Source organism: Oryctolagus cuniculus, chromosome 12, assembly GCF_051225735.1.
Source record: "Oryctolagus cuniculus isolate XC-2025 breed Fujian yellow rabbit chromosome 12, ASM5122573v1, whole genome shotgun sequence".
In the NCBI taxonomy this organism is placed as follows: domain Eukaryota; kingdom Metazoa; phylum Chordata; class Mammalia; order Lagomorpha; family Leporidae; genus Oryctolagus; species Oryctolagus cuniculus.
The window spans coordinates 11,234,507-11,261,021 of NC_142878.1; the positions used below are offsets into that span (position 1 = coordinate 11,234,507).

Below are 26,515 nucleotides of genomic sequence, written 5' to 3' on the forward strand. Positions count from 1 at the left end.
CTCCCCCAACGGAAGTGATAGAAAGGCTGGTGATCTCTGCCGCTTGCTCGCAGGGCCTGCCCTACAGAGCCCACAGGTGCAGGAGGCCACGGTGAGAGAGTGCTGATGGGAGAGGCACTAGGGCTTGTTACATCCACATGTCCCTCCTGCAGATGGGCAGGGGCAGACAGGGGCCAGGGGCCTTTTAAAGACAGGACAGGCAAATCACGTCTGTGGGAGCATAAGCTTTTGGGGTGACCAGAGATACACTGAAGCCGGACTCCTGGCATCGCTGCTGGCAACTGGCAAGTGCAGTCTAATTGTATTAGAGGAGATTGTGGAAAAACTGTGCATGATGTGAAGTGTGGGGTTGTGTGTTTCCCACCTGGACTTCCTTCCCACCCTCTCTCAGTTCACTGTGCAGAAGGCTCGGCTCTTGGGTCTGCCTCTCTGTGAAGGTGGAACACAGGAAGGCAGGTGTGTGACAGGTGGTCTGGCTAATAGCAAGCACTTGGGGGCCTCTGCGGCAGTGTCATTTGTCATAGTTCAGGGAGAGAGAGAGAGAGAGACAAACCTCAGTCCCAGGTGGTGGTGCCCATGGAGGCCTTGTGTTCAGGAGAGTCCAAATGTCTCCTTTCAGTCCTGGAGAAAGTTAAGAAAGAATCTGAAGGAAACTTCCCTTCAAAGACTGTAACACTTCGAGCACAAATGCGCAAGTATTTTTGCAGTATCGATTCAGCTGAAATGAAATCACCTGTTATCCTGATTATCACATATTAGTAAGCATGTTCCACTTACATATGTGAAAATAGGAAAAATATTGGATTACTACAATATTTTTTTACAACAAGCTCTGGCAGGTTTTATTAAAGAAAAAGTTGCATGATTCACTTTTCACCAGTCTGTTCTGGCATGCTTCTAATAATATCAGAATCGCCTGGATCAATGATAGAAAGCATGCTTACTCTGTAGTATTTTCCACAAGCTGTGCCCAGTTCAATGTAATACTCTATTTCAGATTTCCTCAGGGCCGGGCAGTTGTTGGCGAGGATGACCAGCTTCACCTTGCCTTGTCTGATCATCTTCAGAGACTGCTTGTACCCCAGCACATATTTTCCACTCTTCATCACAAGCTAGAGCCTAGAGTTGATCAACTTCAGCGACTTTTTCTTTTTCTTTCTTTCTTTTTTTTCTTTTTTTTTTTTGACAGACAGAGTGGACAGTGAGAGAGAGACAGAGAGAAAGGTCTTCCTTTGCCGTTGGTTCACCCTCCAATGGCCATCGCGGCCGGTGCACTGCTGATCCTAAGCCAGGAGCCAGGTGCTTCTCCTGGTCTCCCATGGGGTACAGGACCCAAGCACTTGGGCCATCCTCCACTGCACTCCCGGGCCATAGCAGAGAGCTGGCCTGGAAGAGGGGCACCGGGACAGAATCCGGTGCCCTGACCGGGACTAGAACCCGGTGTGCCGGCGCCACATGGCGGAGGATTAGCCTAGTGAGCCGCGGCGCCGGCCATCCAGCGACTTTTTCGTCTTCTTGGCAGCCACCGTCTTCCTGCCTTAGGTGCGGGACGGCCTCCAGCCAAGTGCAGCCGCAAAGATGGCCGGGCTACTACAGTGTGATTTTTAAACATTCAGGAATTTCTAGCTACAAAGCAAAAGCTAAACATGAATGCTTACCCTAATAAAGCAGCCAGGTCCCAGGTTCCAGGTAAGTTAGTGGAGATTCACTTCTCAGCTCTGCTAAGTGAAACTAAAAACCCCGGAAATCAATCCTCAGCCAGGCCCCGGGGGACTCTGAGTGGTGGAAAGAAGAGGTCAGATTGGTGGAGAACTCAAGACCCAGAGTGGTGGAGGTTCTGGACTTGGTGCTGGAAAAGGCACAGTCCAGAGCCACCAGCAGCTCAGAAAACCACACTTGGGCCAAAGGACAGGGCCAGGGGCCACCCACAGAAGAGAAATCCTTTCTCCCATTTTACCCCCAGCTGAACCCCACAGACAACCCCCACTCCCTGCCCCCCAGTGCAGTCTCCCTCCCCACCCACAGCCCCCGGTGGTCTGGGAGCTGCTTTTCTGCTGATGGCACCAGCAGAGGTCAGGCAGAGGGTGGGGACTCCCACTCCTGCCCCCAGCACCAAGGGACCCACGGGCACTTTCCCTCCCCTCTGGCAAGGTGTCAGCAGGTGGAGGGGGAGGTGTCCGCCTTTCCATGTGCATCCCCAGCGAGGAAGTGGGAGGAGGGTCTTGGGGAGGAAGCAGCTGGAGAAAGGGATTCTTTCACCCTGCAGGGTGATTCTGCAGCAGACAACTGGGCAACCCGGATGTAAACCCGGCCACACTCAACATGCCAGAAAATTTCAGCAGCAATTACAAATATTCTTGGAACAAAAATATAGAAAATCTCAGAAAAATAAATGGAAGATATGAAAACAACAAGAGGGGGGCAGGTGTTTGGCACACTGCGTAAGGCACCACTAGGGATGCCCAAATCCCGTATCAGAGTGCCTGGCTTTGAGTCCTGGCTCCGCTTCAGATCCCAGCATCCTCTGCTGTGCACCCTGGGAGGCAGCGGTTGATGACTCGAGCTTTGTCTCTGCCACCCGTGTGGGAGACCTGGATTGAGTTCCAGGGTCCTGGTCTAGCCTGTGCTGCTGCAGGCGTTTGGAGAGTGAGTGGAAGATCTCTGTGTGTCTTTCAAATAAAGATAAATAAAGATGACAGTTGCATGCTTAAAATTATTAAAAATACCCAAACAAAATGGAAATCACAGAATTTAAAAATAAAAGGCTATTTCAAAGCACTCATGAGAAAATGGGATTAAAAGGTAAGTTTATTTTGGTATAAAATCCATGCATAGGTTTTCATAATATGCATTCTCTGTGAAATTTTTGAAGACTCCTCTCCTTCAGTAACTAAAACAAAATTTTTTCTGGATGAGCTCAGTGGCAGATTAGAGATGACAGAGAATAGAATTAGTGAATGTGAGAATGGCTAAAAAAATTTACTCAATCTAAGTAATGCAGAGAAACTAGACTGGGGGAAAATGAACTGTGCCTCAGAACCTGTGGCAGAATTGACAGCAGAACTACACTGGACTTCCAGTGCAGGAGAAAGAATGGGAACTAAAATACGTTTAGAAATAAGGGTTGAAGATACCTAAAATTGGTGAAGGCCTAAATTTACATATTAAAAAAGCTAAGTAAACACCAAATAGAGCAAAACCAGGGAAATCCACACCAAGATGCACCATAATCAATCTTCTAAAAAAACTGAAGACAAAAAAAGAAATGTTCCCAAAAAACTTGAAAGCAGCCACAGCCATAGAGAAATGAATTATGTACAGGGGAGGAATGAGTTGAATGACGGAGGATTTATCATCTGAAACCATGGAGACCAGGAGGAAGTGGCATGGCATTTTTCAAGGACTGAAAAAAGAAAAAAAAAAAAAAAAGAAATGTGAACCCTAGATTCTGTATCAGGTGAAAATCTCTTCCATTCCCATGGATAAATAAAGGCATTGGCAGGCTAGGGCAGAGAATGTGTTGGTATCAGATCCGCTCTTGAAGAATGGCTAAAGAAACAGAGTCGGTGAGAGCAGATGAGATGGTGACAGAGAGGGAAGGAATGTCAGAAACAAAAATAATGGAATGAACAAAAATAGAGCTAGGCTTACACTAGATCAAATTTGGCCAAAGTATGTCATATGAATGGTGGTCAACTTAGACTGAGTGAACAGTTAAAACAATTGTATTTAAGAATTGGGAAGGATAAAGGGACACGAAGTTAAGTTTCTGTGTTCACTTGTACATGTCAATATCAGTGTACTGTGATATGTGTATATTTTGTATACCCATAGCAACCACTAAGAAAGCTAAGAGATACACTCCCAAAACACCATAAAAAATCAAAACAGAATTCTAAAGATCATTTGGTAAATTAATCCCCAGGAAATGAGGAAATGTATACAGAGGAATAAGAACCAGAAAAAAAAAATGTAGAAAACCAAATAGTAAAATGGTAAACATAAGTCCAATATATTAATAATTGCTTTAAATATAAATGATCTAAATAAAGCAGTTAAAAGAGATTGGCAGAGTGAGTTTTAAGAAACATTGCCTATCTCTATGATGTCTACAAGAAATTCACCATACTAACATAAGTAGGTTGACTGTAAAAGGATGGAAAAGCTATGCCAAGCAAGCAAGGGCGGCTCTGTTCATATCAGATAAAGTAGACTTCCAAGAGAAAGTTACCAGGGACAAAGAGGGGCGTTATATAATGATAAAAGGGGAAGTCTCCCAAGAAGACACAGCGTTCATGAATGCGCAGGTACCAAATACGAGCGTATCCAAATACATGCAGTAAAACAGACGGCACCAACGGATGGAATATCACATACATCTGATACAATGGACTGCTATTCACTGGTGGACAGCTGCACAGCTGTGGGTGGCACTTCCCTGTCAGCAGCTGACAGAACCTCTAGTCAGAGAGTCAGCAGAGGAACTGAGCGACAGTGTCAGCCAACAAGAGCTGGCGCTCACAGAGCGCACCAGCTACCTGTAATACCTACCTGTTCAAGTTCCAGAGCCATTCATTAAGGCACAGGATAGCCTGGAGCACAGGACAAACCTCAGCAGACTTGGAGATTGAAACTGCATAGACTGACTGCTTGAAAATGTAAAGATCTCTTAGACTTCAACAACAACAGACCACAAACTGAAACCAAAAAATGGCAAAGGGCTTTAGCAGACATCTCTCCAAGGAATGTGTTCAAATGGCTTGCAACACATGAAAAATGCCTGCTGTCACTCATCACCAGAGAAATGCGAATCACAGTGATATTACTTCATACTCATGACGAAGGCTATTATTCTCCCAAATTGAAAAGAATGAGTTGGCAAGGATATGAAGAAATTGGAGCACTTGTGCTCTGCTGGTGGGAATGTAAATTGGTACATCTGTGGGAAACAACTTGGAGTCCTCAGAAAGTTAGATATAGAATTACTGTATTTATAGACTTACTGTATAGCCCAGCAAGTCCACTTCTGAGCATATACTCAGAAAGAATCGAAGGCAGGGAATCCAACAAGGACTTGTTTGTCAATGTTCGTGGCGTTTTTCACAGCGGGTGGGAACCCAAGAGCTCAGTGGATGAATGGATAAACAAAACATGGCACATATGTACAACGGGATATTATTCACTCGTAAATGGGAAAGAAATTCTGATACTTTCCACAGTATAATGAAAATTAAAAGCATTATGCTAAGGGAAATAAGCCAGAAGCAAAAGGACGAGTACTGTATAATTCCAATTACATGAGGCACCCAGAATAGCCGAGTGTGTAGTGACAGAAAATAGAAGAGATTGCCAGAAATTAGGGAAAGGGGGGATGTGGAGTTGTTTAGCAGACAGAGTTGATGTTTGAGATGATGGAAGTCCGGAAGTGGGTGGTGGTAATGGTAGGGTAGTATTTTGAATGCACTTAATGTCACTGAATTCCACACTTCAGAATGATCAGGCTGGATGTTTTGCCTAGTAGTGGAGATGTTGCCTAGGAAGCCTGCACCCCACACTGGCAGGCCTGGGCTCGACTCTGGGCTCACTCCGATTCCAGCTTCCTGTTAATGCGCCCCAGGAAAGCAGCAGGTAACAGCTTAAGTCGGTGGGTCCCTGCCACCCACATGGGAGGCTTAGATTAGCTTCTCACCTCCTGGCTGTGGCCTGGCCTGGCTGTGGCATTATAGGCATTTGAGGAATGAGCCAGTGGATGGAAGCTCACTCTGTCTCTATGACTTTTTCCTCTCTGTCTCTCAATTAAATAATAGAAATAAGCAAAAAGTGTAAATGGTTAAATGGTGACTCTTTTTTTTTTTTTTTTTTTTTTTTTTGACAGGCAGAGTGGACAGTGAGAGAGACAGACAGAGAGAAAGGTCTTCCTTTGCCATTGGTTCACCCTCCAATGGCCGCCGCGGCCGGCGCACCGCGCTGATCCAAAGCCAGGAGTCAGGTGCTTCTCCTGGTCTCCCATGGGGTGCAGGGCCCAAGCACTTGGGCCATCCTCCACTGCACTCCCTGGCCACAGCAGAGAGCTGGCCTGGAAGAGGGGCAACCGGGACAGAATCTGGCGCCCTGACCGGGACTAGAACCCAGTGTGCCAGCGCCGCAAGGCGGAGGATTAGCCTAGTGAGCCACGGCGCCGGCCTAAATGGTGACTCTTTAAAATAAAATAAAAATACATGCATCTGAATAAAAACAAATGACCATATCAAAATTTGTGAAATGTAGCTAAAGCCGGGTACAGAGGAAAACATATAGTGCTAAATGCTTCCAGTAGAGACGGGGAAAGTTGCTAAGTTCAAAAATTTAAGCACCAGCCTCAGGAAATTAGAAAAAGAAGGACAAAATAAACATTGAGAAGCAGGAAGAAAAACAAAGACAAGATCAGAAATAAACTAAAAATAGATAAGCAATAGAGAAAATGAAAAAAAAATAGAAAGCTGGCTCTGAAAATACCAATAAAGATGACAGACCAGGAAGACTGGCAAAGATAAAACAGGAAGACAGAAATTAACACTCTCAGAAATGAATAAGAGGATATCACTCTTGACGCTGCACTCATTAAAAGGATAATAAGATTCACTGTGGACTACTCCATGTACTTTACAGATGAAAGGACAAATTCTTTGAAAAATCACAACTTACTGAATGCAGCTGCTGTGAAGTTGGTAATTTCAGGAATCCCATAACTACTGAGGAAGTGGAATTCATAAGTTAAAAGCTTCTGAAAGGCCGGCGCCACAGCTCACTAGGCTAATCCTCCGCCTAGCGGCGCCGGCACACCAGGTTCTAGTCCCGGTCGGGGCGCCGGATTCTGTCCCGGTTGCCCCTCTTCCAGGCCAGCTCTCTGCTGTGGCCAGGGAGTGCAGTGGAGGATGGCCCAGGTGCTTGGGCCCTGCACCCCATGGGAGACCAGGAGAAGTACCTGACTCCTGGCTTTGGATCAGCGTGGTGCGCCGGCCGCGGTGGCCATTGGAGGGTGAACCAATGGCAAAGGAAGACCTTTCTCTCTGTCTCTTTCTCTCTCTTTCCACTCTGCCTGTCAATAAATAAATTAATTAATTAATTAAAAAAAAAAGCTTCTGAAAAAGAAATTTCTAGACCCTGACAGTTACACTGGAGATTCTGCCACTGAACTAAGAATCTTCCAGGAAATGCAAGAGGAAGGAACACTTCCTAACTTGTTTTGTGAAACCAATATTACCCTATTACTAAATCCAGACACATAATAGAAATCAAATCCAAATAATCAAAGAAGGGGGGATACTACTTAGTAATAAAAGGAACAAACTCCTGCTGCATGCAGCCACTGATGTGGACCGTAAGGGCATTGTGCTTATTGAAAACAGCCAGTCGGAAACCGTCGCATGCTGTTTGAGTCCACTTTAAAACATCCTCAAAATGACAAAGCTGTCGAGGTGGAGAAAACAGGTTAGTGGTTCCTAGGGGCCAGGGCCAGGGCGGACAGGTGAGGCTGTACCCATAGGGCCGTGGTGCTGATAGCAAGCTTCTGCCTCCTGATCATGGCATTACGTGCGTCCGCCTGGGTGCCGAGTGCAGCTGCAGCAGGTCCAGGGCTTCCCGCAGGAAGACACGAGAGACACACTCACAGCAAGGCCGGTGGCGCGGCTCTGGCTCCCCAGCACCAGACTTTATGTTTACATCACGCCACATAATGATTCTTTCTTCTTATAGTAACAAGTCTGTTGTCCATTTTCATCTAGTTACAGTTTCTTTGATTTTCAAAGGCATGTTCAAAGCATGGGTTGCTATCACAGACAGGTGCGAGACAGCGGGCTGCCCACACAAGCCAAGGCCTGGGGTGCTGTTGAGCTACGCACAAACTGGTTGCAGAAGCTAGAGTAGTACCTTGCTAATCTAGTCTTTACGGGAAGCCCCAAGTCCAAAGCAGGCCCTTTTTAAATGTTTCCCCTCTTTTGCAGTTCGTTCTATAACTCTTTAGTTTCTTTATTGTACTTATCTAAAGGTTCACTTAGATCTATTCCGCAGTTCTGACATCCTAACCATTGTTGTATTTGTAGCACATGTTGAATTAAAACTTCAATAACATTTATCTTTATTCTAGTGGGACGTATATACCAGGGAGCCTGTTGCATTTTAATTCTTTTCCACAAACAGCTCAACCTTGTGTGAAGCATTAACCCCTTATCCTACACTAACATTTGACTTGATTAAAATTCTACAAAGCAGGCCGGCGCGCCGCGGCTCACTAGGCTAATCCTCTGCCTGCGGTGCCGGCACCCTGGGTTCTAGTCCCAGTTGGGGCATCGGATTCTGTCCTGGTTGCTCCTCTTCTAGCTCTCTGCTGTGGCCTGGGAGTGCAGTGGAGGATGGCCCAAGTGCTTGGGCCCTGCACCCCATGGGAGACCAGGGGGAGGCACCTGGCTCCCGGCTTCAGATCAGCACAGGGCACCGGCCTTATGGGCCATTTAGTGGGTGAACCAACGGAAGGAAGACCTTTCTCTCTGTCTCTCTCTCTCACTGTCTGACTCTGCCTGTCAAAAAAAAAAAATTCTACAAAGCAATGGACATTTTGGAGATGATGAGACTAAGTGTTCTTCCCTAAAATTAGGAATGCAGCGATCATTAGCGGGACCACCAGGAAGCTCCGGCTTTCTTACGCAGAGTGTAGTTCCCAGCAAACCTAACGCCACCAAGAGGACCACAGCTGTCCTTCTCAGCCTTGCTGAGACAGACCTTCTGCTGTGACCTTGTCAGCTAGCCCGAGTTGCCTTGGCCTCACCACATGGGGTGAAATCGTGTGAGCCCACACATGTACATGTTTCAGAACAGGACCCTTCACTCCCCCTCTTCTCCCACCACTCTTTGTCTGAGAAAATTTGGCAAAGCATAAAGCAGCACCGTGAATACTGTGAGACAGTTCAGTTGCTTCAGCAGACTCAAACACCACCACAGAGCGTGGATGATGATGTCTGGCTGAAGGCGTCACAGGTGGTCGTGGTAAGTCCTCCACTTCAGGTTCAGGGGCATTTGCGTTCACGGTGACAAGCCCCAGCCTCACACTGTTCTCTCCCACTGTGGGGGACCCATCATCTACGTGGCCACCGCAAGGCTCCTGGGCCTGACCTGGCCAAAGCAACAAGGATGGTGACTCCTGGTTGCATCGAACAAAATAGATAAGACATGCCCTGGGGTTACAGAAATGAGCCTTCACAGTTGGAAAGGGGAGGCTGGAGCTTGGGGCAGCCTCTCTCCTGCTCCAGAGTATCAGACAGAAAGGATGAGCAGGTGATAACAGCTGTCGACAGCACGGAGGTCAAGTGTGTTCACTGGACACCTGCTCCCCGCGTTAAACACCTGTGGTAAAATGCATAGCTAAGAGGCACCATCGTAACCGCCCCGTGGTGCTCGCGTCACCACTCTCCGCACCCAGAACTCCTTCGTCGTGTGCGAGTCCCTGCTGTACTCAGCCCCTGGCTACCTCGTGCTATTCTCGGGCTCCATGGGCTTGGAGACTGCAGGTCCCTCGTGGAAGTCCACGCATCCTGCGTTTGTCCTCGTGGTTGGCTGACTTCACTTAGCACCTGTCCCCTAGACTCACCGAGTTTCTGTCTTTTTAAGGCCAACATCCCCCTGTGTGTACAGTCAGGGCGAGCACCCATGAGCCAAAAATCTGAAGCCCAAGGCCTCCAAAACCTGCGACTTTGTGAGTGCCAATCGCTGTACGGAATGTTTTGGATTTTGGAGCATTTTGGGATTCTGGATTTTTGGATTAGGGGTGCTCAACTGGTAAAGACTATGCAAATATTCTAAAGCAAAAAAAAAAAAAATCAGTTTTTAAAATCGGCACCAAGCACTTCGGATATGGTCTACCCACCCTGGTGCACATTTTGCTATCCATTTACCTGTCAGTGCAGATTTGGGTCACAGCTCCCTTTCGGCCATTGTGGATAATGCTGTGAGAACGTGGTGCACAAGTATCTCTTCAGGACCCCGTGTTCCATTATTTTGGGTAATACAGCTGGTCTTGGCTTGCAGCTGGGTTGCACCTCAGTGAACCCGTCACAAATGGACAGCATCCCAAACTGCAGAGGCACTGATCTCCCTGACCTTCTGCGGATCCTGGCCGAGCAGCACCGCACGCTGTAGGACGGGGGCTGTTCGCCTTGTGACCTCCAGGCTGACCCAGAGCTGTGCTCTCTGCCGCTGTCCTGCGTTGCCAGAGAGGATCGGACTGCACAGAGCCAACCCAGGACGGACCCACCTCCCACATCCCACGTGTGGCTTCTGCTGAATGCTCGTCATCGCTTTCTCACCGTTAGAAATCAGGGATTGTTTGGGGTGCTAGATCTTGGGGTAATTCTACTTTAAATTTTTTGAGGAACTGGGATACTGTTTTCCATTGCAGTTGTATCATTTTATATTTTACCCACAATGCATAAGCATTCCAATTTTTTATCTCCTGTTAACACTTGTTATTTCCTGACTTTGGGGTTTTGTTTTCCTTCTAAGATTTTTCCTTTAATTGGAGATGCGGAGAGAGGAAGAGGGAGAGAGGAGAGAGCTCCCACCTGCAAAGGCTCTGGCTGGGCCGGATGAAAGATGGGAACTGGGAACTCAGTACAGGTATTTCACAGGGCTGGCAGGAACCCAAGCACTGGAACCATCACTGCCGCCTCCCAGGGTCTGCGTTAGCAGGAAGCTGGCATCAGGAGCTGGAGCTGGGTATGGAACCAGCACTTCGAGAGGGGCCCCAGGTGTCTCAACCAGCAGCTTAATTGCTACACGAATACCTGTCCATTTTTTACAGTACCCTCTCTCTCGATGTGAGGGGTCTCCCTGCGTTTTAAACACGAGCAATTGTTGTCTTCACTGTTCCTCAAACGCACATGCCGTGAGACAGCATGTGAGACCCTGTGCCCTCCGCCCAGCACTTCTCACACGACTTTGGAGCCTGGCTTTCCCCCTCCTGTGCCCTGACTGCTGCCTGCAGCCGGATGCCTCATCTGTGTCTCTTCACACTCAGCCTCTAACGAGAGGCATCCGGGAAGTGGTGAACTGGCCAAACACAGCCACCTGTCCTTCCTCCCCTCCCCTCCCCTCGCCGCCCCAGCTCTCAGGAAGCAGCGCTGCAAGGACTCTGGGACAGAGCCTGGTGCCCAGTGGCCCAGGGACAGCTGGGCAGGTTCCATGGGCTCCTCCTACTTTTGCTTGGGGTTTCATCAGCTGGGGCGGACAGAGCCAGGCAGACCCATTCTTCTGGTTTTTTAAAAAACTTTTATTTAATAAATATAAATTTCCAAAGTACAGCTTTTGGATTACAGTGGCTTTTTCCCCCCATAATTTCCCTCCCACCTGCAACCCTCCCATCTCCCGCTCCCTCTCCCATTCCATGCATGTCAAGATTCATTTTCAATTCTCTTTATATACAGAAGATCCATTTATTATATATCAAGATTTCAACAGTTTGCACCCACACAGAAACACAAAGTGTAAAGTACTGTTTGAGTACTAGTTATAGCATTAATTCACATTGAACAACACATCAAGGACAGAACTCCTACATGAGGAGTAAGTGCACAGTGACTCCTGTTGTTGACTTAACAAATTGACACTCTTGTTTATGGTGTCAATAATCACCCAAGGCTCTTGTCATGGGTTGCCAAGGCTATAGAAGCCTTTTTGAGTTTGCCAACTCCGATCTTAGTTAGACAAGGAAATAGTCAAAGTGGAAGTTCTCTCCTCCCTTCAGAGAAAGGCACCTCCTTCTTTGATGGCCCGTTCTTTCCACTGGGGTCTTACTCGCAGAGATCTTTCATTTAGGTTTTTTTGTTTTTGTTTTTTGTTTGTTTGTTTGTTTTTTGCCAGAGTGTCTTGGCTTTCCATGCCTAAAATACTCTCATGGGCTCTTCAGCCAGATCTGAATGCCTTAAGGGCTGATTCTGAGGCCAGAGTGCTGTTTAGGGCATCTGCCATTCTATGAGTCTGCTGTGTATCCCACTTCCCATGTTGGATTGTTCTCTCCTTTTTAATTCTATCAGTTAGTATTAGCAGTCACTAGTCTTGTTTGTGTGATCCCTTTGACTCTTAGTCCTATCATTATGATCAATTGTGAACTGAAATTGATCACTTGGACTAGTGAGATGGCATTGGTACATGCCACCTTGATGGGATTGAATTGGAATCCCCTGGCACGTTTCTAACTCTATTATTTGGGGCAAGTCAGCTTGAGCATGTCCCAAATTGTACATCTCCTCCCTCTTTTATTCCCATTCTTATATTTAACAGGGATCACTTTTCAGTTAAATTTAAACACTTAAGAATAATTGTGTGTTAATTAAAGAGTTCAACCAATAGTATTAAGTAGAACAAAAAAATACTAAAAGGGATAAAGTATTAAGTTGTTCATCAACAGTCAGGACAAAGGCTGATTAAGTCACTGTTTCTGATAGTGTCCTTTTCCCTTCAACAGGTTTCCTTTTTGGTGCTTGGTTAGTTGTCACCGATCCGGGAGAACATATGATATTTGTCCCTCTGGGACTGGCTTAATTCACCCAGCATGTGTTCCGGATTCCTCCATTTTGTTGCAAATGACCGGATTTCGTTGTTTTTGACTGCTGTATAGTATTCTATAGAGTACCTGTCCCATAATTTCTTTATCCAGTCTACTGTTGATGGGCATTTAGGTTGCTTCCAGGTCTTAGCTATTGTGAATTGAGCTGCAATAAACATTGAGGTGCAGACAGCTTTTTTATTTGCCAATTTAATTTCCTTTGGGTAAATTCCAAGGAGTGGGATGGCTGGGTCGAACGGTAGGGTTATATTCAGGTTTCTGAGGAATCTCCAGACTGACTTCCATAGTGGCTTTCCCAGTTTGCATTCCCACCAACAGTGGGTTAGTGTCCCTTTTCCCCCACATCCTCACCTGTTGTTGGTAGATTTCTGCATGTGAGCCATTCTCACTGGGGTGAGGTGAAACCTCATTGTGGTTTTGATTTGCTCTCCCTGATCACTAGTGATCTTGAACATTTTTTCATGTGGCAGACCCATTCTTGAGAAGCTGGCCCTAGGGGCTGCTGGAGGACCTCGATGTGCCTGTTCGCGTTGTCTTTCAGAAATTGAAAGGTGGAAGGGAAGTGGAGCTGCTACCTTGTTACACCTAAAACGCCAGTAGGTGCTACGAGCTTGTAGCCCAGCTCACCTGGTCAGCCTAGGACTGTCAGCAGCAGGCAGCCGCCACCAGTCCTGCTCCTGTTTCCCCGACTGCAGGCCCAGGTGCACACTCTGCGCTGCACTGACGGCCCTGGCTTCTCCTCTGAGGCACTTGCCGTGTGGAGGCTCGGAGGTGGGGGAAGCCAAGCAGGGGGCCTGGCACAGCAAGTTAGGCTTCCCGCACATGAGCCACCGCTCCGAGCCCTAGCTGCTCTGCTTCCAGCCCAGCTTCCTTCCAGTGCACCTGGGCAGGCAGCGGATGATGGCCCAAGTGCTCGGGCCTCTGCCACCCACGTAAGAGAACAGGACGTGACTCCCGGTTTCAGCCTGGCGCAGACCTGGCTGTTGTAGCCATGTGGGGAGTGAATCAGAGATAGAGGAGCTCTCTTTCTCCCTCTGTGTCGCTCAGCCTTTCAATAACATGCATACCCACAGAGATCTTTAAAAAGAGAGAGAGGCCAAGAAGGGCTCAGTTCACCCTCCAGAGGTCTCGCTGGCCCCTTCTCCCCCTCTTCGCGTCCATCCATCCTTTGCCACAGCCACCTCAGCACCAGACGCAGAAGCAGCAATCAGAGAGGGATTCTGCGAAGGAGAGTGGTATTACCTGGGACCAGCAGTGCACTGCAGTGGGCAAACGCATGCCGGAGTCAACTGTGGGTAAAGTAGAGACAAGGGGAAATGTTTTGTGTTTTAATTTGAGAAGCAGAGTGAGCAAGGAACACACACATCCCATCTGTTGGTTCATTCTCCGAATGCCTGCAATGGCGGAGGGACTAAAGCCAGGATCCGGGAACTCAATCCAGGTTTCCCCTGCGGGTGGCAGGAACCCATCACTTGAGCCATCCCTGCTGCTCTCCAGGATCTGTGTTAGCTGGAGGGAGGAGCCAGAGCGGGGATTAGAACCCAGGTGCTATGATATGAGATGCAGACATCTTAACCAGGGTCATAGTCAATAGGTGAATGTGTGCCCCAAGGAAGGGTTGTTTTTAAAGGCAAAAATGAGGGATTGCATTAGATATTTGAAACAACAGCCAATGGGCACCATGGTTAATAAGCAGAGTGTCATTATTCCAAGGCTGGACACAGTTAGGTGGATGCCCTTGCAGAAGTACTCTTTGTAGTAGGTCGGGGTGGCCTCTGTGAGGGCCAGGGGCTCAGGCAGAGTCTTTTGTGAGTTACCATCGGCGCCGTGGGTGAGAGGCTTCCTGAGTCAACTCCCGCTGCACTGCTTGCTAGGTGACAGTGACTTCACGGTGAGCCCCTCCGCAGCAGCTGCTCTGACCTCTGTAATTCCCACCGTCGCGGGAGGCCGGATCCCTACAGGAAATCCCATATCCTATGCCATTCCTTATTCTGCTTCTTTGATTGAGCGTCCAGTGACACTGGCCCATTCGCTGGGACCACGGATGGGGACACCAGGTTAGGTCTTCCAGTCAGGGCCTGCCGGTTCAAGCTCTAGAGTCGTGGGAGGACAGGGCTAACTGAGCCCATAAACCATGGCCCAGGAGCAGAAGAGCCGTGTGGACTGGAGTCAGCAGGGCTGGAGTCGGGAGGGCTTCCTGGTGTGTGGCCTGGGGGAGGGGAGAGGGGGAGGACCAGGAGGATGGCACAGGTGGGCGTCAGGGAATCGCTGTTGCCTGTCCCAGAGCTGCATAGGACGGTCCAGTGCAGCTGCCAAAAATCCCGTCTCTCCTCCCCCGAGCAGTCCGCTCGCTGCCTGCTGTGCAGCAAGACAGGTGACGCATCGGCCTTTGCAGGGACCTTCAATGCCATGTCCCCGTCCCCCAGGAGGCAGTGTGCGTAGTGCGTAGGCAGGTCGGTGCTGGGGTTGACATGCCCAGGTTTGTGTGTGTTCCAGCTACACTGTGACCAGCTGTGTGACCTTTAGCAAGTTATTTAACATGCTGTGCCCCGGTTTTCCCACGTGAAATCCTAAGGTGATTGTGGCTGCTTAGCGCATGTGAAATGCTTAGCATATACCCGGCACCTACTGAGTGCTCAGAAAGTGTGACCCAGCGTTGCCATTCACGCGGGCTCCTGCTTGGTGCCTCTCCCCTGGGAGTGGGGCCCCCTCCAGCACCTGCTGGGGGAGTGTCCCCGCCTCTCATCCACTCAGGCTCTGTCCCTGGGGTGTGACTTTCTCCCCTGGGTCTCTGTAGGTCCATGCTTTATCACCAAGGCTTTTGTGGCCCTTCCTTGAGAGCTGGGCTTGAGCCCCTCCCCTGTGTCTCCTGGCACGGTGCAGGGAACCCGCTGTGTCCATGGTGCTGCCATGTCACCCTGGTGTGGGAGCACTGGTCACCCGGCCACAGGGAGGTTTCCCTTCCTGAGTGTGAGTGTCGTGGGGACACTGACAGCAGCTCCGGTCCGTCAGGGCAGCCCCTGGGTACTCGTGTCTTCTAGACTGTGTTTCCGATAAGAACTACATGGATGCTCAGTAGGTGATAATGTGTGTTTATTTTACGTCTAGCTTACATCTGTAAATTTAGCAAGAGCGTATAGTGGCAAAGGCCTCCCACTGATGTCTGTGTTTTCTTCATACTATTGCCATTTGGTATCCCTGGGGGTTGGTTTCAGGACCCCCAGCAGGTGCCAAACTGGGGGGGGGGGTGCCCAAGTCTCATACAAAATGGCTTAGTATTGGCCTATAAGCTACATATACCATACCACAGGCTTAACATCACCTATAGACGACAGATAACACCAAACAGAATGCCATGTGAACAGCTGAATGTGTTGGTTAGGGAATAAGGACGATTTTTCTTTCTAGACATTTCCAGTTGGCAGTGGGTTTGAATCTGTGGATGCACGACCCTCACTGATGACCAAAAACTGCTGAGTCACGGGGCATTCGCAGGACAACAAAAGCAGGTTTAGGGCGCCTTCGGAGAGGACTTCCTGGGTCCCCTGTGAAACAACTTAGAACCCGTAACACTGTGGACAAGGCTGCAGCCAGTCGCCAGCTGTTATTTCTCAGAATATGGGAAACCGGCCGGCGATGAATAGTTGAAGACAAAACAGTGGTAGGAGAGGAGGAAGGACAACTCTGGCCAAGAAGTAGCTGCTGGGCAGAGTCTGGACAGGTGTGACCCCGGGAGGAAACGGAGGAGGCAGGAGCCTGCCCACCTCTTCCCCTGGGAGGGCTGCCCGAGGGTGCCTGTGTCAGCTTGGCTGGGCTGAGGGTTCCCCTGGTGGTAAAATGGGATGTCTGGGTGTGTCTGGAGGCGTTGCTGGAAGACACTAGCACCCAGGAACGAAGACTCCCCCTCACCAGTGTGGACGGGCACGAACCAGTCCGCTGAGGCCTGGACTAGAACAGAAAGGCAGGCCGGAGGTGCGTTCTCACTCTCTGGGCTAGAGCTGCCCTCGGACACGAGTGCTCCTGGTTCCTGGGCCAGGTGACTCCAGAGCGTACCTAGCACACCCGCCCTCACCACCAGGTCCCCAGGCCGCAGGCGGAGTGGAGCTACACGGCCGGCTTTCCTTGTAGACGGCACGGCCCGGAACTGCTGTCGCCACAGCTGTGAGCCACTTCCTGTCTGTTGACCTCGCTGTAGCCGCTGCCTCTCTTTCTTGGGGAAGCCTGACTTAACTGAGTTGAATCATGGGAAACAAAATGTTTATTTGTAAAAGGGAGATGAAATCCTCAGTAGTTTAGAAGCGTTCTTTCCCATTTAGTCATACTTCTTGATGTACCAAAAAGGAAAAATAAAATCCTCCATACAGGCACAAGTCAAAGATAAGTAACAACCAGAAAAATGTAACCAAACTGTCAAGTTGTACCCCTTAAATACACACAAAAAGAATCAACCAGGTAAACATTTTGCAAAGCAAATTTAAAATCTTCCATAAAAGCTTTCTTTCTTTTTTCTTTATATATTTGATTTAAGTTATATGAGTTTTGTGTATTTCCTTTATACCGTTATAGGAACATAGTGGCGCTCCCCCCACCCACCCACACTCCAACCCTCGGATTCCCACTCCTAATTTTTACACTGATCATTTTTCCAGCAAACTTAATGATCATATAGTTAATCTTGCCCTAAGTAAAAGAGTTCAACAAATACTATAAAGAGAAAACAGAACAAAACCCTGTTCCTCAATGAAAGAGACAAGGGCTGTGAACAGTCATTGATGCTAAAGATGTCTATTTCACTCCAGTACATCCAGTACCTCGGGTGCCCTGCTAGTTACTCGGATCTGGGAGAACATGTGACATCTGTCTTTGGGACTGGCTTGTTTCACTAAGTATAATGATTTCCAATTGAGACCATCTTGTTGCCAAAGACAGGATTTTATTTTATTTTTTAGTGTGTGATTTCTTTATCCAGTCATCAGCTGATGGACATCGGGGTTGATTCCGTATCTTAGCGATTGTGAATTGTGCTGTAATGAACATGGGGGTGCAGATAACTCCTTCACATGCTGATTTCTTTTGGTTTGGGTGAATTCCTAGGGGTGGGATGGCTGGACTGTATGGTAGGTCTGTATTCAGATTTCTGAGGTATTTCCACACTGGCTTCCACAGTGGCTGTACCAGTTTACATTCCCACCCACTGTGAATTGGGGTGCCTTTTTCCCTACATCCTCATCAGCATTGGTCATTTGTTGACTTTGTATGGAGTGAGGTGAAAGCTCATTGTGGTTTTGATTTGCATTTCCCTGCTGGCTCTTGATCCTGAGCATTTTCTCAAGTGTCGCTGGCCATGTGGATTTCCTCTCTTGAAAACTGCCTGTCCGAGCCCTTTTAAAGAGAGACTCTGAGGCCTGGCGTTGTGCCACAGGGGGGTAAGCTGCTGCTTGCGACGGAGTCCTGGCTGTTCCGCTTCCAGTCCAGCTCTCTGCTGGTGCGCCCGGGAGGGCGGCGGAGGATGGCCCGGGTCTTGGGCCCCCGCCACCATGTGGCAGGCCCGGATAAAGCTCTGGGCTTCTTGCTTCAGCCTGGCCCAGCCCTGGCTGTTGCGGGCTTTAGGGGGGTGACCCAGCACGTGGATGGTTTCTGTCTCCCTCTTTCTCCTGTGACTCTGCCTGTCACGCAAACAGAAATAAACAGTTAAGAAGGGAGAGACGCTGAAGCAAGAAGTCGCCCAGGGCAGGGTCCTGAGCAGAGGACCAACAGCCGCGTGTGGAGCTGCCCGTCCCCGACAGCCAGCGGCTGGGGTGCGGGGACCTCGGCTCTCACGCTGCAGCCTCACTCCTGCCAGAGCCTCGAAAAAAGCCCAGCCCACCTGGGGTCTCCCTGCTGTGAGCTGCGAGGCCAGCGCCTTGCCGGCTTTTGTGGCACTTGGACGGACGCTCCACTTCTCCAGGGTTCGCTGAAAGCGAGGCTTGACATCAGGACGGCTTCCGTCTGCTCTGAACTGCGCAGGCCTGGTCTACGTTCTGTTACAGCTCACGACGTGCTGTCTCGCAGCGGCACGCGCGCCGTCCTCCACGGGGCCGCCTCCCCCGGGTTAGCCCGCGCTGGCACGTGCTCCGTGTCATCAGGGGAGCCCACCCTCTTCCGGCTTCCAGGCCACTAAAGAGGTGGCGTTGAACTCTGCTTCCGTGTGGCACGCCTGCAGGACAGGTGAGAGACAGCCTCGGCACGCTGGCGCACCAAAATCAGAAACGCAAGCTTGGAGCTAAACCCGCGCTGCCTCCTCTGTCACGGTGTCATAGCCTCACGTGGGCAGCTCCTCCCTGGGGACGGCCTCAAGAGGACCGCCTGGAATTCCATTAGTGCTGAGAAACCCACAGGCATTCCTGGAGCAGAGCTGCGGACGTGTAATATAAAGGCGGAGGGCGACGAAGTCTGGCTGTGCCCTGCTTGTGAAGTCGAGAGCGAGAATACCAGATTCTCTAAAAGCGAGGAGCAAGGCCAGCGGTACTGCGGGAAAGGTCACGCCCCAGGACCCTCCAGAAGAGAAATCACCGCTTCGGGTGGAAAATCCACAAAGGAGCCACCCTTGCAAAGTCGGAAGGCAGTCTTGTCTTCTACACGTATCTTTGGGAATCTGATGGCCCCGACAAAAGGAAAGAACGGAAGTGCAAGCCTGGAGGAGCACAGGTGTGCGGCGGAGGAAGGAGCCAACAGGCAGAAGGGCGGCCATGGCTTACAGGAAGCCAGATCAGCCAGGCACACCTTGAGGTTGCTCCAGGAAGCTCTGCGAAGGGGCAGCTTCCTGTGCCGGAGGAGTCCTCTCTCGGTCACTCAGCAGACGCGAGCAGTGGCAGGCTGCGAGGGGCCGAGGCCCCGGCTCTGGCCTGAGCCCATCCGGGGAGGAGAGTGAGGAAGCAGACGGGCGGCAGCGGGGTCTGCGCGCTGCGCTGCTGGTGCTGGGCTCAGGCTCCCAGGTGGAGCCGCGGGGGACGCAGAGAGCGAAGGGTGGGAGGCGAAAGGGGAGCTGCAGAGGCGGGGTGAGGCCGCGCTCTCAGGCCCTGCAGTGTGGACTTGCGTTAGACACCAGGGAATTGTGGGAAAATCCATGTCAAGGAGCAGAAAGAATTACACTGACAAAGTGGTTTTCTTTTTTAGAAGATTTTTGAAATTTTTTAAACCATCTGATACCTTGTTTTTTCATGCTAATGTGATATTAATACAAAAACAACAGATTCAGTGTAGTTCATAGATATGAATGTAATGATATTCCCTCCCTCCCTCCTTCCCTCCTCCCTTCTTTCCTTAATGTGTTAAGAACTTTTGTCTTGGGGCCAGCGCTGTGCTGTAGTGGGTAAAGCCACCACCTGCGGTGCTGGGATCCCATATGGGTGCTGGTTTGAGTCCCAGCTGCTCCACTTCTGATCCAGCTCTCTGCTGTGGCCTGAGAAAGCAGGAGAAGATGGCCCAAGTCCTTGGGCCCCTGCACCCACGTGGGAGACCCGGAGGAAGCTCCTGGCTCCTGGCTTTGAATCAGCTTAGCCCTGTCCATTGTGGCTAGTTGGGGAGTGAGCCAGTGGATGGAAGACCTCTCTCTCTCTCTCTCTCTCTCTCTCTCTCTCTGTCTCTGCCTCTCTGTAACTCTGCCTTTCAAAGAAATAATAAAAATTTTTTATTTTTTTTTTGGTAAAAAAAAAAAAAGAACTTTGGTCTCAGGATCTTGAAGGAGCTTCCCTCGCCAGCATCTTCTCCCCCAGGTCTGCAAGAAGGGCCGGGTCATTCCCAGGCGACTCTTTGGGCATTTGTGATGCAGAGTCCAGAGCAGGGAGCAGCTCGGGGTCCCGAGAGTCCCCGAGGCCAGCGCTGGGGACTGGAGGAGTCCGAAGGAGAAGCGCAGGAAGTGACAGGAGTGGGAGACAAAGGAGCAGGGTTTGGGGAACGTTTCTGTGGGCACTGGACTCCCTGTAGGAGGCTAAAGAAACATCAAGAAGCCGAGCGATTTTGAAAAATCCAGGTGGACACTGGGCTGCATTTCTTTGAAGATGACCTTAGTCTGAAAGCTGCCACATGGGTCGTGCCTTCAAAGCGATGGCTGATGAATCTGCGGGCAGGACTTATAAAGGATGATCAGAGAGAGCGGAGGACGTGGAGAGATGATCAAGGGGTTGGGACAGCAGACTGGGACTCGGAGCTGATTCACTGCAGAGAGAAAAGAAAGAGGAGGCCGGTGTTTCAGTGCAGTCATTACCTAGGGGACTGGATAAGACCCAACGTGGGTGCCTTCAGCTGCCCGCGTGGAGGGCTTTCCCAGTGCTGAGAAGTCGGAGAGCCCCACCTGGGAGGAACGTCTCCACCACGTGGAAGCCCCCCACGTGGCTCAGGGAGCTCGCTCTGCAGTTGTTGACCCTGAGCTTGTCATGCCGGCATCGGCGACACCATGAGGGACATCAGGGTGGAAGCGGATTTCCCGGGAAGGAGAATGAGCTTGGCTGAAGCAGAAGCAGTGTTTGTATTTCTCGCCTTGGCCGATGGGTGTGGAAGTTAACGGGTTTGTACCCAGTGCTAGCAGGGACCTAAGTGTTGCAGTGGCCCCCTGAAGCCCCACCTTCAGAACACCTGAGTGCCTTCTGAACAGGAGGTTGTCGGCTGATCGAGGGGACGGCTGACACCTCAGGCTTCATGCTGGATGGTGCTGCCCTGGGCCCTGCCCCCGCAGCGTTCCACGTGGGGAAGGCGGCGGGATGGCGTGCTGTGTGCAGTGTTGCCCAGTTGTGAGTCAGAAGGATGGCAGCCATTCAGATCTCAGAGTTGTGCCCAAACAACAGCGGTGTCTTTCCCCCAAACCACGAGTTCGGTCGGGGCCGAGATCTCCACTCTGCCCAGGCCCCACTGGCGCCATACGTGATCGCACGCTGGAAGAGAGCGAGTCGGTACTTTTCCTGGTCCCTCTTCTGTCCATTTGAAACACATTGGTCTGGTAGGTGTCTGCACGGGCTATGGACCAGGACAGGTTTCTTTCCTATTGCATCGAATACCTTTTCTAGTTTGAATCAAATATCTTTGAGCACCTGCTTTGTTCTCATCTTCTGATTCCATCCCACCTCATGCCTAGAAATGCCTCTGACAGGTGTGCCTGCACTCATACACCCACATGCGCAGTCTGTCCGCGTTCCTCACACGCTGCTGTAAGAGAACGTGTGGACTGGGGCATTTACAATGGACAGGAGTGTGATGACTCACAGTTCTAGAGGCTGGGAAATCCGAGGTCAGGGCCCCTTCTGCTGGGGGCCTTCTGGATGCATCGTAGCATTTTGGAAGGACAAACAGGGGAGAGAAACGGGCACACGCAAGAGAGACCCCACCTCCGTGCTAGGGAAATGGGCACACGCGAGAGACCCCCCCCTCCGTGCTAGGGAAACGGGCACACACGAGAGAGACTGCACCCCCATGATGCCGGCACTGACCCGCTCCCGACTGCAGAGCACTCGTGCCTGGTCACTTCTTGGAAGTCCCACCTCTGGCTGGCACCGTGGTGTAGCGGATAAGGCCACTGCCTTCACTGCCATGAGCTTCAGTTCTAGTGCCGGCTGCTCCACTTCTGACCCAGCTCCCGCCTAATGGCCTGGGAAAAGCCGCAGAAGATGGCCCCAGTGTTTGAGTGTTTGAGCCCCTGTAACCACAGGCAAGACCCAAATGGAGTTCCTGGCTCCTGGCTTTGGCCTGGTCCAGCCTTGACTGTTGCAGCCATCTGGGGAGTGAACCAGTGGATGGAGGATTCTCTCTCTCTCTCTCTCTCTCTTTCTCACCCCCTCTCTCCCCGCCCCTCCCCTTCCCTCCCTCCTGTCCTCCTTCCCTCTCTCTGTAATTCTGACTTTCAAATAAATGATGGTTAGGACAGCAGCAAAGACTTCTTTCTTGCCCAGGAGTGTAGTTGGCACATTAATAGCATTTGGTTTGATGCAAGTGGTTCTCTGCATCCATGTTTTGCTTGAGATGCAGTGACTTTTAGAATGAGTGAGATCTAGATACACTGATACAGATCCATCTCCAGCGTGCGTTCTGAGTGACCTCAGGCAAGCACTGAAGGGCATGAGTGAAGCACTCCATACACTCCCACCCACGGCAGTTTGTGTGTGCATAGTCTCCCTGTGGGAGACACCCAGGAGACCGGGGGTGAGAGACACAGTGAGGGAGGCCAGCTGCCTTTCACTGTGTATGACGGTCTTCAAAATAGTCATAGAAAATGTGCATTCCAAAACAAAACAAAACAAAACTTGCATGGATTTCAGCGTTTTTACCCAAAATAAAATTACACTTTATTTCCATTTTCCACAAACTTTTTAAAAAGAGATTTTTTTATTTATGTATTTGACAGGCTGAGTGATAGAGCATGAGAGAGAGAGAGAGAGAGAGAGAGAGAGAGAGAGAGAGAATCCTCCATCCACTGGTTCACTTCCCAAATGGCTGCAATGGCCACGAGTGGTCCAGACCGAAGCCAGGAGCCCAGACCCAGAACTCCATCCAGGTCTTCCATGTTTCTACAAACTTTTTGAAGCACCCTCATGTGTTTTGAACTTCCACTGTGTTGCCCCACATTATCATTTAAAAAAAAACCACAAATAATTACACTTAAAAGTAATGTTCTCAACAAGCCTGAAAATGCCTTTCCCTAATTTTCTCTTTGCTGTCCGTTGACCGCCGCCCGGATGCACCTGCTGACTGGTGGGCGGGGCCAGGAGCAGCGCTGCTCCAGTGAGGCGGAGCTTTACAGTGTCGGCGAGCTGTCTGCACATTTCTTAGCTAACAGCGTTTGAGGTCACCCTGAGTTTGAACACCCCTGTGGCATGTGTCCTTGTCCCTGTCACTCCAGTCCTGCCCTGCCAGAGCCTGCCTGGCCTGGCGCTAGGAAGGGCCGTTTCACTGCATATCATCTCCATCTCCACGGAGCTCAAGGCACTCTTCTCTCTAATCAGCTTTTCCAGAAGGGAATCAGGGCTTTCCTTTCCCCCACCCTGGCGAAATAACTGTCCTTTGAGACATTTTGCCAAGAGAAATAAAAATACGTTAGTTGATTCCACGTTGAATTTCAAAATATTTGAAATGGCCTGAGTACATTATTCCTGTTCAGTGTTTCCTGTTATTGCTAGATATTGCAATTCCTAGGGTGAAGTTATAATACTTCAGGGATTTATAACATCATTACTTTGAAAGTAAATTGACAATTACTTGGTATAATATGTTATGAATAAGAAGGCATCTACTTAGAAATTAAATTGTCTCATAGTTTATTTTATCTCTTTCAAAAATTATTGTGGTACATATCTCACAGAAGTTCCTTTTTCCCCCTAAGTCACAGAGAATGAGGATTTTTAGGTTTTAAAAGACACTATCAAATTACCATCAGCAGCGATTGTACCAGTTTATAGTCTCAGCAGCGGTGTGGAATATGATCCATTAGCCCATTTCCCGAAACTCACTCTCAAACAGGATGTTATCAGTCCTGAAAAATGCCCAGGGCCATCTCCACAAGCCACAGTCCCATTGTTGTTTTAATTTGCATCTCCCTGGTTGCTAAGGCAGCCATCTTTTCCTTCGTTATCGGCCATATTTCTCCTTTTGGTGAAATGTCCCTTCGCTGTCTTTATTTACTTTTCTATTGAATTTTCTTATCAGCTTCTTTGCACATTAGGGACTGTGACCTTTTATTTCCCCACTTATAAATGTCACCAGCATTTCTCTTCCTTTGTTGATCATCTAAATTTTCAGTGGGAAATCTTGTCACATAAAAATATTTGATTTTTGTGTTGTCAAATGTGCCCTTCAAAGCAAAGCCAGGATTTCACATGTGTGTAAGAGGGGCTTCTGCGTCTCCTGCCCAGTGCGTGCAGGGTCCACTCCTGCTGCAGGAGGGCAATGGCTGAGCCTGGGCCTCGAGAGGCCCGTCTTTGCTCGGGAGCCATCTTTTCTCGGTTGCGTCAGTGCGTCTCACACTTCAGCAAGAATCAGAGTCGCCCAGGGGCTTGTGTAAGACCCCAGTTGTTCAGACGCCTCCGTCCGTGGCTCAGCAGGTCTGGGGAGGCCTGAGAGTGTGCGTTCTACGACCCAGCTGCTGCTGCTGCTCCGGGGCCACCTTTGAGGAACCCTGCTCGGCAACATTGGTTTGACGTCTCGGCCTCTTTGGGATCCATTTCCTTGTCCCCGACTCCATTTCTTCCACTTGGCGCCGGGTCACATTGTCCGGGCTCCTTCCATAGCCTCTTTCCCCACATCCTGGGACTCTTCTCCCGAGCACTTGCCCAGCTGCAGCCAGAGAATCCACATCGGATGGCGGCACTCTCTTCCTTCCAGCTGTTTCCTTGTGCTCTTCGGACGAGCCTGCGACCCTTGGCCCGTCTTCCTGCACCCACTCTTCTGCACATCCGCTGTGGGTAGCTGGGAAGGACCAGGCTCTTTCTTGCCACAGGGCCTTTGCCTTGAATGCAGCTGGCCGACTGCCCACATCACGTGTGCAAACAGAAGCTTCCAGGGTGACAGGCCTCTTGGTGCCGTGGGTCATAGAACTTGCCCAGGGCGGCATTGGTGTTGGATATGGTGCACCACGTCGTGTAACACCTAATGTTCTCCCTCCCTGTCAGCTTCCCCAAGTTGGTTTTGTCAACTGTAAGAATAAAAGAAAACCTCAACCACCGGTCCTCACAAGGGCTGTGGGCCAGGGAAACTCTGGGGACTTGGGAAGCGGGACCTCCTGGTGCATCTCCCTGGGGCATCACTGCTGTGATAAGTAGGAATCCCCTTCTTCCCTTATGAGCCTGAATGAGGGCGTGGTCACCATAGCCTTCAGGTAACCCTGCACCTCGTGATGAGTCTTCCTAAGGTTTCTGCACCTCCAAGGATGAGCCCTGGGATGCGTGCTGCCGAGTAAATTCAGGTCACGTGACTTGACAGCCAGTGGAGCTGAGGCTATGGTTAGAAGTCGGGAAGACCCTGGGGCTGGGGCCAGCCTTGCAGTCACTTCAGCAGGAGACGCGTGGGTGACGGAGGCCTCAAAGTCGTTGCGCACAGACTTAGTGGTTTCAGTTTGGAAATGTAGGCAGATATCATGTAGAAATGGCGCAGTCGCTTTGGAAGCCGACTTGGCGGTGCTGAGATGGGTGGAGCCTCTAGGAGGTGGGGCCCAGTGGGAAGGAGTGAGGTCAGCTGTGGCACCACCCTCAGGGGACCCTGGTTAGCTCCCCAGCCTGACCCCGCGATCCCTCTGGCCTCCCGTCACCCCGAGACTGCTCTCCCACACCCTCCTGCCATGCGTGGTGCTCTCTGCCCTGAGGCCTAACGCATGAGGTCGAGTTCGCCTGAGCTTCCAGTCTCCAAATCTGTGAGCCAAAGACACCTCTTTTCTTTGTAAAGCATCCAGCCTCAGGTATGGTGTTACAGCCACAGAAAACAGGTGAATAAAATCCCTGTCTTCCCTTCTCAATCACACGGGGATAGAATCTGTTCTCTGTGTTGCTCACAACTACGTCTTCAGCGCCTAGCACACGGCAAGGAGTGACAGCTGTTTTTGGGAAGTGGTTATAGATGCACAAGTTGCCTTATATACAATAAATATATAGATGAAAGTTCTGTGCGCCACCCAGTAACCCCCAGTGTAGCATCTTATATAGCTATAGTGTGACACCAAAACCCAAGAACTCAACCTTGCTGCAACGCACAGAGCTTAGCAGATTCCAGCAGCTTTATAAGGGTGTGTGTGGAGTCCTGTGCAGTCGAATCGCCTGTGCCGACTCGCGGAACCACCACAGTCAGGATGCTCTCCTGGCATCACAAGCCACACTCACCACGTTCTTCCTGACAACGGTTCTCAGGTTCCTCGGAAACCATCGTCCTGTTCTCCGAGTGTGTGTACATTTGATTTATGGCCGACAT

The 26,515-nt window shown here is 50.1% G+C and overlaps 1 pseudogene; it reads right to left on the reverse strand.

Annotated features, from left to right (window-relative positions):
• Positions 1-825: 825 nt before the first annotated feature.
• Positions 826-26,515, reverse strand: LOC138844585 (large ribosomal subunit protein eL30 pseudogene; annotated as a pseudogene).